The 17,039-nt window shown below is 36.4% G+C and overlaps 1 protein-coding gene across 2 annotated transcripts in view; it reads right to left on the minus strand.

The window, feature by feature from the left end:
* The window catches only part of LOC120533860 (PDZ domain-containing RING finger protein 4-like), a 418,723-nt gene that overhangs the window by 99,299 nt on the left and 302,385 nt on the right, over positions 1-17,039 (minus strand). The window lies entirely within an intron of this gene.

Raw genomic sequence — 17,039 nt, forward strand, 5'->3', positions numbered from 1 at the left:
TGGAAAATCTCATTTTAAGGTTTGTGGTAAATACATATTTTTGCTTTTTATTGAATATGTTATTTCCTATTAATAAAATACAAAAATACCTAAAAAAATATCACGGGAAGCAAAAAAACAATAGGATAAAAAAAAGAAAAATCTACTCTTCTCCTTAGCTAAATTACATTTTGTAGTGACAGTGGCCCTACACAACTGTTTAGCTGAGGCAGTCAGTCTCCATTTGTTGTCAATCTAGCACCTTGCATGAATACTCAATGCATCACACTTCTAGCAGAGAAAAAAAAATGAAATGCCAAGTCTAGATGAGAATTCTTGCTAACAGTGAGAATAGTTGGTTATCTGGATGACATTCTTAAGTAAAATTTATGTTGGAATTATGCAGCTTAATTTAATGGAGAAGAAATGAAAGACAAGAGTGCTAACAGAAAATAGCTCTCATGCACTGCATGGTCAGCCCCTGCATTACCTTAATTTACCATTGTGTAAAAGGCTCTCCTCTTTCCGTGATAGACGACTGGATTGCACTAGGCTCTCAGAAGAGGCAAAGACATATTTCAACTGATGGTTTGAGACACCATCAAATTGTACGATTCCAAGCTAAACAACTTTGTTGAGAATGGGCAAAGTGCACTCAAAGTACAGGGGGGAGATAAAAAATAAATATTGATCATTTACCTTTGTATCATTAGCTACTGCCACGAAGATACACTGTAATGACAAACTGCATTTTGTATAAATCTTGTTAGAACAGTGCTCAGAAACATTACCAACATTAGAAATATGCATTTCAGTTAATCTTTGCAAAAGTATAAATATGGCTTTTTGTGAATTGGTTTAAGTGTCTATGTCATATACTTAATATAAGATAAACTAAATGCAGTTTGAAATAGGAAGCTGAAATTAAAGCTTTGCACTGCAGCCTCTTTTTTGCTGTGCATTATTTTGTGGCTGTTTCTGTGGCTAAATTGCATATTGTAGCCATTAACATTGTAATCATATCCAATAACAGCAAAAAACTCTTCATAAATCCAACTTAATAATTCTGAATTTAAAAGAAATGAATAGTTATGTTCCTAGCTGAAGTGTCTTAAGTGGTGTACAGTTTATTTTCATTTATAAATAGGTTTCCTCTCACAGTCCATTAAGACATTCAGTTAGATTGACTGTCAGGTCATGTCATGTCATTTTCTAACCGTCTTAACCCAAACCAGGATCCTGGGGGGTTCTAGAACTTATCCCAGCTAGCATAGGGCACAAGGCAGAAACAAACCCTGGACAGGGCATCAAGTCCATCGCAGGACGACCACACACACACATCAAACACACACTAGGGCCAATTTAGCATTGACAATTGACTGACGACTCCAATTTGTTAGTTTCTGAGTGAGTTGGGGAATTTGCATGTGTCTAACTTGAAATGGACTTGCACCAACTGCTTTCAAAACTTTCTGAAAAATCAATGCCAACAATAATTTGGCTCAGAAACTGGGCAGAGAGGTCAGTGAGTGAACAAATTTGTAGTGTTGAAATAGTAGGTGGGCAAAGGCATAATATTTTTTTCCACATGCTCGTTAATGAACACTTCGGTTTCATTCAGATAGCTGTCAAGACAGACAAATATCTCCACACCTCGATTAGCCTGCAGTAAGTGCAGAAAATACAACGATGAATGGATGAAATAACAAGACAATGTGCTACTTCACTTCACAGAAATGTGTCACAATGCTGGACTATGAAGGGTACATCAAAGCAGTTAGTATTGCCAGCAATCTATTTGTTACTTGACATCCACACAGTGTATACATTTATACTGTGGACAGGTTTGCACATCTGCTTTAAATAATTCTGGGCAGCAGTGGGGTTAAGTTGCAATGCAGAAACAAACCCTGAAAAAGAACACCAGCTTTCACTCATGCACAAACCCACAACAACAGTAATACAGTACAATTAACTTTCACAAAATAAAAGAGGATTAATCTTAAAAAGCACACACAGAACACATTTTCCTAACTCATTTATTTTACACTTAAAAACAGAGTTAGGAAAGTTGATCCTCAACATGCAAATCAATGTGATGAATATAACTAGCTAAACAAATTAAACACTAATGAACTACTAAAGGAAATTAGGGCACTGGTAAAAATCCCAGCTGGTATGACTTAAAGAGGTCAGCTGCAGTCCCACACACACATGTCAAAACCACTGGACTTGTTTTGAGAGAAACATACAGTATTTATACCTGGCCTGACTTTACTGACATAAGATCTATCATCATTTGTCCATTGCTCCATTATGCTGGCTGATTGTGTACATTTAAGTGAATGAAATGGTTTTAGTCGCAGAAAGCATTTTGGCCAATTGGCAGAACTTTTGTATAACGGCAAGTATTTACTGTTTATAGAGTTCTCTGTAGTTTCAAAGACATCGCTACTCTGCAGGATTTCTGAAAATGCATTGTCAGTTTATTTCAGAACTCCGTCGTCTGTACTCAGTCATGTCCAACTAATTACCCCTGGCTTGCTGATTCTATTATCAAATTGTAAGAAAAGTTGAAGTTGCCTTATATTTTAAATACAATTTACATTTGGTTTAGATCTTTATTAACTCTCAATATTATTAACTCAACTGACGAATCGCCTGTTAGTGGCTGAATACTTTGCGTGAAAAGGACTATGAAATCAAAATGTTTTGACACACTACAAGGGTGTTGCTGCGTTCTGAGAGCAATTCTATTCCTGATCTTCCCATAGCTTAAATATTTAGTAATTCTGATAAAAAAAAATGTGTAAAAAATGAAAACTAGCCAAAAGTCAATTGGTGCTTTAATCTGCTGATACATATGTAAAAATAATATTACTATAATTGCTAAATCTGAACACATTCACTGCTCAACATTTGTCTTCTAAATGGACAAATGCTTTTATTCCAGAACATTAGCAAAGTAAAGGTGAATGGCCAGTGTAGACAGTCCAAAATCCATATAGGACTGTAGGGCCTGTCTTTGCAAGAAGCGTCCTAGAACAGAATCCCTCTGAAATAGAGATTTTGAATGGAAGAGTGCAACATTCACTCAGGATAATATAAGATGGGCAGCAAAACTGTAATCAAAAGAGGGAGAAATGAGCACAAAGTGGCCTTAAGGAGTAGAAAAGATGTAGGGAAGCGGTGTGGTATAATGGCTAAGAATACTAAACTTTAAACTCCAAATCTGTATGGTGTCCTAAGCTTGCAAGTTTCTTTAGATAAGCCAGCCCAAAAAGGACTATGGAACCTTACTACACAATAAAAAGAGCAGGCAGGCTAGAAGCTTTCTTACAAGCCAGCTGTTCATAAAGGCTGCTCTAATGACAGGGTGCGTTTGTGATGAGATTGTGTTTGGAGCAAAATGACTGAAGATAAATTCTGGCTCTACCAGGCACATGGGTTCAAGAAATGGCTGAACAAATATTTGTTATTATTTATTGATCTATTTTATTATCACTTTTGCTGTTTAATTTTTGTTCCTCACTTTCCATGATTGTACAATAAAATATAAACCAACAATTACTGCAACTCATGATCACTGTTCATTCTACCCCAGTAAAGAACAGCTCACATATGAAACAAACCCTGCAATTGTCATTTTCCAGAAAATGGCAAAAGCTAATATTGGGGTGGATGTCCTGAATCTTACAATAATCAATACTCTGAGTATTTGCCCACTGTTACTGGCTTATCCTTTTCTAGTCAAATCAAAAAAATGGGTCAGAAAGCAAATCTGAGAAGCTGTGGCTTCACTTTTCAAACATTAGCCTCTTGTGTTACAGAGTGATAAAATGTATTTGATAATATCTACTTTAACGTTTTGCCTACACAAAACTCCTTCCAGGCAGTCTGCTTCCTCACACAACAGCACTGCTGTCACAGATCTTTTGGCCTGCTGCTCGCTGCATGTGGTCACACTTCCCTGCCTTCTCTAAAAGCTGAACTCTAGTCTGTCTTTCCAATTCCTACAAGTCTTGTTATGAAATGGTGACAATTATTCCTAACAGCAATGTATATCTTTTGCCCACCCAGCTTTGCTCCTGTCCTCCATGTGGTTTGCTTAATTATGTGCACACAAGGGAATCTTTACACTCTCTTCAAAGACCACAGAGTTGACCCGCTGTCACCTTTTTGCAATTAAAACCCAACCACTGCCACAATAAAAACATAATAATACACACCTACATGGAGAGCGATTTGCAATTAAAACTGCTACTGGCCTGCAAATGCCTGGCCTTACCCATCACATCAGTGGGGGTCTTTGCATCTTGAAAAAAATAAGCAAGAATCACTCCTATGAATGTAGTTAACGTAGCTGGAGTTAACAAGTGCCTTTTAAAAGCACAGTAGAAAACTCCTAAAAGCAGATCGTCTTCTCTATTTACAGCCGGCAGCGTTGCCAGGAAACACAAGACAGCTGCCTTTGCCGTTTATGACTTTTCTAGAAGATGTAATAACATACAATACCTGGGTAAGGACTCCCAAAAATACACAAGTTCTGTTTTGATGCCACAGTTTAAAGATAACAACAAAGGGTGCTAATCGTCATGCTGTATCTGTGATGTGTTTTTCTATAAGAGTTTTGTTTGTGGAACTCAAGAATATATTACACACTATTATGAGTAGAGGCAAGCTGTCTCTACTGTTTTTTCACAGCTCCAGTGCTGGGGGCTAACTATACTTACTTACTTAATACAATAGCAATATGCATACTCTTTAGGGCAGAAAAAATAAAGTTAAAACATTGACAAGTCACCTATGATCTTTGTTTGAAGGCTAGAGAGAATTCTGGTCATATCAACCATTATGGATATTTACAGCCTCTTTGAAGAGAACATCACCTCCCCCTTATTGTTACTGTCTAATGGCACCTTGTTTCAAAAGCAGACTTTTCAGGGGGGGTAGATGGCAGTAATGAACTTTAGCATGACGCATGAGGAGAGCTGTATTAAGACAATGGCGTGTCTAAGCAGGTGCATTCTAATAATTTAGCTCATGTTATTTGGAAATCTAGAAGACAAATCCTAAAATACCTCAAGTAGATTATCAAATCAAATCATTATGTTTTGAAAAAGCATCGTGCTTGGTAGCATTGAGAACAGAAAAATATGATCTCATTACTAGAAATCTTTCTTTTTTTACATTACATAACACAATTACTGCACTTTATTTTTCAGGGGTTAGTTGTTCTGCTTTTGTAACAGATTGCTATCTGGTGAATATGATCAATTACAAATGAGGCTACAACCAATGAGGTTCTTGGGTTGCTTATTATACGTTTTGCACCCGCTTGTATACAATGCTAATTATGCCTATTGTTTAAGAAAAAAATCAAAAAAGGAAGTAAAACTTACAAACTACAGGAAACTAAAATATTGACAAAAATACACAGGTTTACTTAATTTGTATATATTTTTAATCTGATTTTATGTCAGGTCTACCAACTAGTAATCAGGTCAAATAGTTAGAAAAGGACTTCCAGTACATGGTTTGCTACAGAAGATGCCTACACAAACACCACTGTCCACAGCAAGGAAGGCCAAACACTGAAGGTTACCAGACTACAAATGTAAAGGTTGTATGCACAGATGTTGTCATCAATGCAAAAACACTGCTATGTTTATAGTTACAGTATCAGCAAAAAGGCAAGATAGGCAGGATGGTGTCTACATTGGAAAAATAATATTTCTGTTAAACTTCTCAGCCCTAATATTTTCATCCTCAAACAACTCTGTACGCTTGTCCCACAATAAAATGAGTACTTACATAAATGATAATAACCTGGGCCATAAACGGGGCAGACTATTCACTCAAGAAAAAAATACCCTTTGCTAGTTCAAATCCCTCAACAGATTCTATTTAAAATGTATACAGTATGCACAGCATCTACTGTATGTGAAACTGCCATGGGGTGTTATATATAACATTCAATAACTATATCGATGATCAATGAGACATTTAGGTTATTTTTCCTGGAATGCTGCAGAAATAATATTCAGAAAAACAAAGCATCAAAAAGATGGAAAACTGAAGGGATCTTAAAAACTAATCAAATACTGCTGGAAAACAATGCCAAAGGGAATTTTAGACTGAACCATGACGATGAATACAACCACTTGAGACTCACTAAGTGACCTATACTACATTTTATAAGTGTACTAGCTTCGCAGCGGTGAAGTACTGCATTAAAATTTTTATTAAGAAGAAAATTTAACCTTTTTAAACTGAGGGAAAATATGCCAATAATTATTTTTTAAGGATCTCTTTGTATACCATATTGTCAGTTCGGCCCTCCGGTTGTAACATGACCAAGCTGTGTGCTGAGCTTACTCTTGAGCGTGCAACTTTCAGTTGGCCATGTGAACAGTAATCGGATTGCTGCTGTCATAATCAGGTTGAGTTTCATGGTTTGTTTCAATTACGACAGTATTTGCAGGATTTGTTGTGTTGAAGTGACATTCGGCATCTGTCAAGCGTTGTAAGCACACAACCGGTTTCAGCGATAAAATCACATCCAGCTTTTGAGAGTTTAAACATTCATAAACATCAAAGTGTCCACTACTGAAATCGTCACCTGTCAATCTAAGATGTTTAAGAGGCATTGGTGGTTGTCGAAAGGTGTAAAATATTTGGCCATTTCGGTACACTTGAAAGCGACAACCAATTCAGCGGCAGCCATCAACTCACATGCAGAACCATAGGTGAAGGGCTTAAGCATTTCACTCTTCTAGTGCTCCTGTGTAGTATAATTATCTCCTGTACCGTCATCAGTCCACACCTTGAACTTGTCCCAGTCATTCAATACATAAGACACAATGTTTCTCCGGATATCAAGAGTGAGCCTGATATGGCCGTGCAATATGTAACAAAGAGAATGCAAAAGGTAGGTGCCATCTCCGGGCATGGAAACCACTCGGTAAGTGATAGTTCTTTGATCGATAGTGATCATCTCGATAGACATGGTAATGGGGGTTGAAATGATAAAGGAAATGGGTACCTGAACAATGTAAAGTAAGTCTAAAATACATATACAATAACTATAATTGTAATAAACAAACAATAAAACAGCGGAGAAGCCGTGGATTAAACAAAAAAGCTGTAGTTATCAGTAGGGAGACGTGAATCCCGTGGCGAAGCAAGGAAGGGAATGTAGAGACTGGAGCGACGGACGGACCGTGCTGCAGGCTATGGACGTATATATGTATGTAAGTAGGATTCAGTTAGCATTGGGAACCCGTGTACAAAATTTCTTGAAGATGGGCCCATAAGTAACAAAGACTGTTGAAAAGTTCAATATGGCGGCCGACAGTGGCATCATACCACCGAAATAAGTACATACATTGGTTTCGGTTAGTGCAGGGAAGCCGCCTACCAAATTTCGAGAAGATGGGGCCATAAATAAGAAAGTTCAACATGGCGGACTTTGTTGACCGTTATGACCATTACGCGTAGAAATTCGAAATGAAACCTGCTTAACTTTTGTAAGTAAGCTGTAAGGAATGAGCCTGCCAAATTTCAGCCTTCTACCTATACAATATGTTGGAAGTTGAAGAATTAGTGATGTTGGAAAATTCAATATGGCGGCTGACAGTGGCATCATACCACCGAAATAAGTACGTACATTGATTTTGGTTAGCTCAGGGAAGCCACCTACCAAATTTCGTGAAGATGGGGCCGTAAATAAGAAATTTGAACATGGCGGACGTTGTTGACCGTTATGACCGTTACGCGTAGAATTTCGAAATGAAACCTGCTTAATTGTTGTAAGTAAGCTGTAAGGAATGGGCCTGCCAAATTTCAGCCTTCTACCTACACGGGAAGTTGGAGAATTAGTGATGAGTCAGTCAGTCAGTGAGTCAGTCAGTGAGGGCTTTGCCTTTTATTAGTATAGATTAGAGGTGTGTACCTCTAAATGATCTTGGGACTATATTCACTATACAATGGTTATAAATGTTATTTATTTCTCAGTTCAACATTTCTCAGATTTAGCCTCAAGAGTGATTTGTCCATCACAAATATATCATTGTAAAGCTTTGCAAGAATTACACATAAATATTAAACACAGGCCTGATTTTTTCACATACACTGGGCCACATGCTTATGTTTAAAAGGCATTAGATAGGCAGTGTCCCTTTTCTTCTAGATTCCCTTACCACTGGTTCTGGATGCATTTTGTTTCCTATTGAAAACTTTTTCAGTCCGAGACAACATGTTTTGTAGCAAGCAATAACAGCCTCTAATAAGAAGTATTAACATTGGGTTGCTGCTTACTAGACAATTTATTATTAAGAAATACTGGCTGATAAATGTTGGGAGTATATAACACTAAAACATTTGAAGGAAATATCAAAACTTAGCTTAAATCATAAACTTCCTTTTCAATAATGCAAATGAGTTTGACAGAGTCTAGAAAAGAACAACCATCCATCCATTATCCAACCCGCTATATCCGAACTACAGGGTGACGGGGGTCTGTTGGAGCAAATCCCAGCCAACACAGGGCGCAATGCAGGAAACAAACTCCAGGCAGGGCACTAGCCCACCGCAGTAAAAAAGAACAGATCCGCTGATAACACAAAAGAATGATATGGATTTGTAACTACTATTTTGTGGTTTATTTCTTTATATATATTAGATGTAGAACAAATGTAGTTTTACATATACTCGGCACCTTGCCTTGCGGCATGGAGGCCAGGGTTCACGTCTCAGGTCCTCTCAGTGTGGAGTTTGCATGTTCTTCCCGTGTCTGCATGAGTTTTCTCTGGGTGCTCCAGTTTACACCCACAGTTTAAAGACATGCAGGTTAGTTGAAGTGCCAATCCTAAATTGGCCCTAGTGTGTGGTTGGGGTGGATGAGAGTGTGTGTGTATGCCCTGCAATGTACTGCAGCACTGTCCAGGGTTTGTTCTTGCCTTGTGACTTATTCTGGCTGGGATGGGTCCAACAGACCAACAGACCACCGCAACCCCATTCAGGACAAAAAGGATAATAAAATGACTCATTGACTGAATCTGCACCGCTGAGCATCACATTATATAGAGACATTAATCTTATAAATGTGTACAGCTGTTAATTACATAAATCACAAGAAATTGTATAATGTTAAGTTAATATTAAAAACCTCAATCAAAGTACAAATAATCAGCAAGTTACATAAATAAATATATACGAACAGACAGACAGATGGTTTGAAAGATGTTCTCTAATAGCAGACAGATAAATGCAAAACAACCTTTTTACTAAATTGAAAATTGCAATGCACAGAGGCTTTTCTTTTAATAAACAAGAGTGTGTTGTCTTTATTCTCATTTTTTTATACTACTTAAATCATGCAGCCTAGAAGCAGGCTGCTCTCAATAACTTGCAGGCTCTATTTATGCATTTAATCATGACTGCAGTGCCTTGATTTCTCAAGGGTTAGAATACATTATAGAAAATCTACTCCATCTCTAGAAATGATGTTCATTATTTTACCCTAATGTTGGTGAACACAGAAGAAACAGTAGTTGTCAAGGTTTCAAAGGTGAGAGGCTAGTAAAGTCCACATCAATTGCTAGTGCCATGTTGAACTAAAGCATTACTCAAAACACTTTCAACAACTCCTCAAGAGACAGAAAACAAAGCATAAATCAATGACCAGCAACAAACTAGACTCTTGTAGGCAAGATGAAGAATAAAAGGAGAGTGGTCTTAAAAAATGTAATTTGTTGAGCAATATTTAGAAGTCACAATCATTTGTTTACAATCTCCTGACAATAAAATAAACACCTGAAATGAAAAACTGAGAAACTAAAAGGGAGAAAAAATACTTCTGCATTCAGAACTCAAGCTAGACAAACATAGCTACAGTATGTGACAGTTTTCTTATTATATTATTTACACAGTACATGACATACACATACACATATTAAGGTATTTCCAGAAATTAATCAAACTGATGCTAAAGAGAGTTTTATTGTAACCATTATTACTTAACTCTGCAAATTGTCTTTTGTGATGTCCTCCTAAGCGAAGGACAGAAAGATATGGAAGAAGATGATCCGCTGATGATCCCTAACATGAGGAGCCGAAAGAAGAAGACTGTTACCAAAGCCCCGTTTTGCAGATGCCACTGGCTGAACCTGATTATCTTTCCAACTGCAGTACATTTGTGGAAATTAACTGTGCTAATCATTTTCTCTGGGTCACGTCAACTTGGCATTGTCACTAGGAACAATGTAAGAGTTTTGTCTGACACTTCTACAAAGTGTTTCAATTTAAGAAGCTCACCATGTTTGAAAAATGAGACTTCCTACTCATTGCCACAAATCATATGAAGCCTGAAGAAACTGAATAGTTTCCAGTATGCATTTCATACAAACCTTAATCCTACAGTGTATTCCCACCTGAGTCAGACTATAATCAGTGGCTCAGAGTGAAGAACACAAAAGCTGTAAAGTATTATATATAGTACTGTAGATATGAGTAAGGTGCAAAATTGGCTTTGCCAAATAATATTTCAAGTTACCAGCACACTCCAGACTCATTTAATATATAAAGTGAGGATTCTCTGAACAAAATAAAAATATAATATTGTAACCAACATTGTAGGGTAAATCTGGAGGAAACGAAAACAATAAAAGTTACAGTTTATTTATAACTCAGTGCCCACGAGATTCAGAATCTGACTGAGAACGCCAATCTACTAACTTTATAAAAATCCACTTATGTACAGAGTACAACTCAAGCACTAACTGTTGACACTAATCATTTAACTGTACCCTTGTGAGATACAGACAATACATGAAGTGGAGGAGGACCAATGTGCCAGGCAGTATGATGTAGGTTCTAAAACACCACACCTCAAATCCTAGCATTGCCATTTCAATTCCTACCTCTTTTTTACTGTATGACCCTGAGAAAGTCATTTAACCTGTGTTCCAACTTAAAAAATGTAACTGTCATATTAATTTAAGTCATCTTTGATTAATGTGTAAAGTTTAGCACACAGGAGGGAGAGGCAAGGCTCACTGGTGTATCATCACAGTCTCTGCTCTACAACATTCAAAACAACAAGTAATATTGAAAGGAAAACTTGTTCTTTGCTTTTCACAGACATAACATAACATCACAGAACATAACAAAATAGGCAGGTCATTAGAAATACTTAATACACATCTAGTCTTGTTTATGTACTCCTAACCCTAACCCTTAAAATGAAGGCAAAAACTGCTTTAAAAGTTAAATGGACAACAGTTCACTATTGACTCTAAAAACATAAAAGACAAGGATGTCCGGAGACAGAGATACCCTTGCTCTTATCTCATCCAACTAAATTTAAAATTTTAGATTAGATTTTTCCATTATGGCATTAAAGCTGTCTTAACTTGCTAGCAGAGGGCCCTCCTATTCTTAAGCCAGAGAAAAGTAAAAAGCACAAGCGCACAAAGGTTATTAAGGTCACTGAGGGCAGCATCTTTCAGTTATTAAAATCTACCGCATACACAATGAATACATTTTGGTACTACAGCAAAGAAATATTTTTTAAATGCTGACTTAATTAACCAATATTCCTGAAGAAGATAAAAATTATTGCAATGTTTTCTGCTTGTAGTACAAAATGGTGAATTTCAGTAGTCACCTACCTGTATTTCAGAATGAGCTGTGTTCAGATCTTCAATGAAGGATAAAATGCTATGATAGAAAGTGCTAATCCAAGTTCACATCTGCTTATGTACAGTATACATGGTACTAATGTCAGAATCAATTTAATCTATTATAAATATACTGTATTTAAATGCTTTTAATATGTAAGCTCACATGGTTGTTTAATTGTATCTTATTTGTGAAAATGATTGTTAACAATCTAGGAAACCCAAATCTCTACAGAGTTCACCATACACCTTTATAATGGTACTTTACAATACTGCTGTGAATGTTTAGCAAGAACAACACAGTCATGTCAGTGTAATCTGCAGTTTGTGTTTCTGGCAGAATTTAGGGTGACTTGTTTGTCCACATTCTCCATATGATCATGTGCTGAATGCATCTTGGTAGGCATCAGAAAGGTACTGCTTAAGGTATGTTTCATGAGAAAAGAAGCTTCTCAGTAGCAGCTCCTGTCCTATAGGAGTTAGGTGAAAATAACAGATTAGAACATGGTCTGGCTTACAGATTGGAATGCCTTCTAAAGATCCTTTGGAAGAAAGTGATTATTACGCAAGTCATGAACTGCAAATGCAGTCTTGACTTTAGATATTGATATTTGTTTGTACACATTGGGAAAAACATCCAGGCCAACTATGCTATGCTATTCAAAATATTCAGTTATATTAATGAAACTGTGTTGAAAGAAGGTAGTTCAGTGAAAAGCTCTTACTGTTGCAGACATCACAAGTTCACATTGTAGTCTAGTGGATTGTGCCATCTTAAGTGATAACAATTATGTTATGTATGTGGCATGAACTTTGTAACTTTAAAAACAACCACTGACCAATGTCATAAATCAGATGCAGAGACAGGTAACCAACTAAATACTACATTTTTTCAAGGAGGTTATGCCTCAAGGTGCCTCTGAAGAATATTTCATGCTAGTACTTTGCATAGTAATTTGGGCTTTGCATTCAGATATGCAGCAAAATTAACACATTCCAATGCTGGCATTTTATTGTTCAGTAACCTTAATTTATATCCAATTTATGGTCAAGCTATTTACATTTAAAATTCTAACAACAACAGATTAAACAATTTGAAAAGTTTTTTTCTTAATATTAAAAATGTATATTAAAAATTGCAATGTTTACAGCTAGAGCAAGGTAGCACAACTGAATGCCTATGAAAAGTAAATTTCACTCAGGAACTGGTCTTTATTGATATTTTATCGGAGCATGCATACTCTCTTAGAGTGTTATGGGAAGCCAAAGAATGTTCCAGGAACATGAAACCCAAAACACAAACCAAACACTAATGCAAGTACAGTTCTTTGTAGTTCTGTTTGTTTTCGCATACAAATATACAGATGTGTGGTAAGCCGTTAATGTGTTCTCAAGGAGTTTGACCACTGCTTGTTTCTAGGAATTTTGGAAATAACTGCAGAAAATGTTGGGGTATGTTAGCTTTAAACAATATGAAAGGAGAATTTAGCTGAAGCTCAAATGAAGACGTCCAAAATTAGAGAATTACCACCGTCCCCCGCCCCCACCTCCCAACTGTCAATACACAAGACAGCAAAGAAGACTTCCTTCAAAATCAGAAAAATCTGTTGCAAACACTCTAAATTAAAACAAGGCAACAAGAGGCACGTGTCAATATAGCCTGTGGACAACTTCACCTTTAATCTAGCAGAGGATCATCACGCTAATGACCATAATGAAACATTCTTTATGCAAGTGCCTGTTCATTTATTTTCATTCCTGTGAGTGCCTTCTGAGACTGGTGCAGCAATCAGGGCTACTTACTATTTAATTCCCAGCCAAATTTATGACCAGATTGAATAATGGATGCAACCCGCCTGATGCCGGATACCATTGTCTGAAGTGTCCTCATGGAATCATTACACTTACATTAATCTTTAATCTGCAATTAAACAATCAGGTCTATGTAAAAGATAGCTGCAAACAGCCCCTGTGAATGTGTACCAGATAATATATCTTAATAAGGAAAAAGGGGATGACAATTAGGCCAGATTCATCACTAGGCCTAGTTCAATGAAAGGCTGGTCAGAGGAATAAAAATCCAAAATTGGACAAAGTAACATATGCCAGTGTATTTAGTTCTATGCACCTGGCATGAACGTAATGAATTATGGGTTCTAAAATTGGGTTGTGAAGGTAGGGTTTATCTGATAAAACTGCCATCTACAGAAAGTGCAACCTGCTGTGAATCTGCTTTCTCCCCAATTAAGGCTTTGATCTCAGCCACTAGCAGATGTTTAATTTAAGAGATCGTCTGCCAGGCAGGCACCCACACCAAATAATTAACAGGTAGTTTGCAGCCATTAAGGTGTTTATGCCTATCAATTTCTGTCCTTCCAAAGTGGTGACATGTGCTTCAGTCTTCAGAGGCAAATGCTCCCGGCTGTCTAAGTGCTCAGAATGCCTTGGTGCTTCATTTCATAAACCAAGCAGTGCCTGGCTTTTTGGTAAGAACATCCACCAGAATAGAGGAGGTAATATAAGAACCAGAACAAATGGCAAGAACAATTGGTAGGCAGGTGGTCATCTGTTTCATATTCAAAACATATTTCATAATTAGATAAGCCATGCAACGCTGAGTCTAAAATGTTTGGTTTTCTGTAATTCTTATTTTCCATTTTTGTAGTTTATCTAAAATAAAAAAAAGATGCTTAATTGTTGACTTAAGATGAAAATTTCAGTGAAAGCGAAGTGAGCAAAACAGTGATTTGTTTGGACAAACAGAAAAAAGGAGAAGAATGCAGCCATTTCTGACAAAAAATGAAGCTTTACCTTCTATGCTTTACTCATAACAAAGGCATAAGAGAGAAAAAAAAATAAAATATATATTTTTGTCCAGAGAAGTTTTCGTGTATTTAGCAACATTTTCTTAACTGCTGTTTCTTTATAAACCATAAAGAATTATTGTTTTTATAAATTGATATAATTTTTTAAAATCTCAAGAATAATCTTTGAAGTCAATGACTGAGGTAACCCAAATCAACTGTGAAAGTGATGAAGAACAAATGAAAAGTACAAAATTAGAAGAATGAATGGCACAATAGCTGAACAATGACAACGAAGATGATTAAATTCAGCTGATGACAGGATGATTAGATGGATGGAAGAATTATTGAAATAGCTACAGTATACATAACTCTACTGGAGTTATAGCAGCATACAGGGTTATTTTAGAGTGCCATTTGTGAAAGCCTGCTGTAACAGGTAACTTTGCTGTTACTTCACTATTTCCAACACTCATTTTGGTCACTTGGTTGTCTCTGGTTTGTAGCATTCATTATATAGTAGAAGAATATTTACTTTCCACTTCATTGCTCAAACTTAACATAAGTACTCCATGACAGAATTTGTCTGAGAGGACTCAACAGAGGTCAGCAGGTATAAGGATCGCACCTTATGTGTTTCCTTCTTGCTAGATTTCTGTAGGAGATATATTGGTAAATCTGCTTAATCCATTTATTAATATACATTATGAATAGAATGCTTTGCATCAATTTTAGTTGCTAGGAGTATAGAGGAGAATAATTTACTTATTTATGAAGAAAATTAAGGAGTACTTTCAATATGAAGATAAGCAGTCTGTAGCAAGAAATAAAGAAGGGAAACCCCAAGCACCAACAGAAAGAAAGGTCATAATCTCGCATCTCATAGCTTGGCTGGTGGCCGCTTTTTAGCATTTCAAAGATGCCATGCATAGTCACATGGGGTGAACAAGCTAGCTTAACAATACAGCTATTCTTACTGCGCTCTACTGCCAATGTGTAGCCATAAATAGAGAAAGTTACCAGTTTAGAGAAGCATGGCAGAAATGTGCACACAGACAAAAGAAAGAGCGTGAGACAGTTGACAGAATATAAACATGAAAACAAGAAGACACAAAAAAGAGAAAAGTAAATACTGCAATGCTTGAAGGGTTAATTTTTGAAGAGTGACATTATTTATACTTCATTATTGGGAAACCATACATAATAGTGCTGTTACAGATTTTAAACAGCATGTTAATCTCTTAATATAATGTCATATTTTTCTTTAATCTGGGCATATGCTTTCATTTTTGCTTTCCTTTTTAAGGTCTAAGTACATTTACTTTCTTAAGTCAGCTTGTGAATTTAACACTTATCAGTCCTTGAATGAGAGCTAAAAACGCGGGTATGCTTTTCTTAAAGTGGCAGTGGTGCTTACTAGGCTTACTTTATAATTGTATTACACATTATTGCCAGTTCTCTGTTGTCCCAGAAAGACAAGTTGCTGTGATATAGTTAGCCAGATCGAACATGCACAGCTTTCTTTTTCTATTCATTTAATCTGCAAACAAATTATCACACACGAGGACCTTTAGCCATGACTAGTACTTAATTTTTTTTTTTTAAATACAGGATTCTATTTTCTACTAAAGATGGGAGACCCTGTTAGCTACTAAAAAAGATAAGCCAAACCAATTGCATCCAAAATAATTAATTCCCATTAGAATGCTGAAAAAAAAGAAACAGTGTAGTCATGACACAGATACAGCCTACCATCATACCTGAACCATTTTAATCATTTCAGTTCTAAAACTGTAACTGCTGGAACCACTTTTTCCATTCAGCTTTTTTGTCCTTTGAGCAAGGTAAATGAATTTACTCTAACATGTTATTACTAGAAAGTGAAGATGTTTTCCCTAAAGCCATTTTCAGGCATTTTATCTCTGCCAAGTGGTGACTTTCACTATCAAGAAACACTTTAATTGCATCACTGGTTCATGTGTGCTTTTTTTGCGCGGAAGGATGATCTCTGGAAAAAAATTCTGATTCTTTTCAGATAGCATCTTATACATACAGTATATACGTGTTTATGTGATTGGATTGAGTGGGTCTTTTTATTTTAGAAAGAGAGAGAGAAAGAGTGTGTGTGTGTGAGTGTGTGTGTATGCAGTATATATAATATTATCACTGTTTATCTTTGTGACATTCAAGACAGGTGTACAAGGAAAATGTATGGAAATTAACAGAAGGGTGTGATGTAGTGATTTTAAGTCTTTGAAGAAGAAGACCCTGTAACTAGTGCCAATTAATTTTAGATCTAAACAAGGCTGAGAAAACTCTTGGTACCATGGATGAACTGTTATTATATAATGCCTCTAGAAGGACAGCACTACTCTTCTTATAGCTCACAGAAGAGCACTTGTAGAATATTAATAGAGGGAGACATTGAAAATAAACACATTTTCTCTTTGCTAATATACAGTGGTTCAAGTGTGGGTAGTGACTACAATAACATCATCTGTTGTCTCACGTATAAACAGTGTGTACGCACAAAAATGTTGCATAAGTCTGTTTACATGTTCAAATCACAATGTAT

This window comes from Polypterus senegalus, chromosome 8 (genome assembly GCF_016835505.1).
Source record: "Polypterus senegalus isolate Bchr_013 chromosome 8, ASM1683550v1, whole genome shotgun sequence".
NCBI classification, from domain to species: Eukaryota; Metazoa; Chordata; class Cladistia; order Polypteriformes; family Polypteridae; genus Polypterus; species Polypterus senegalus.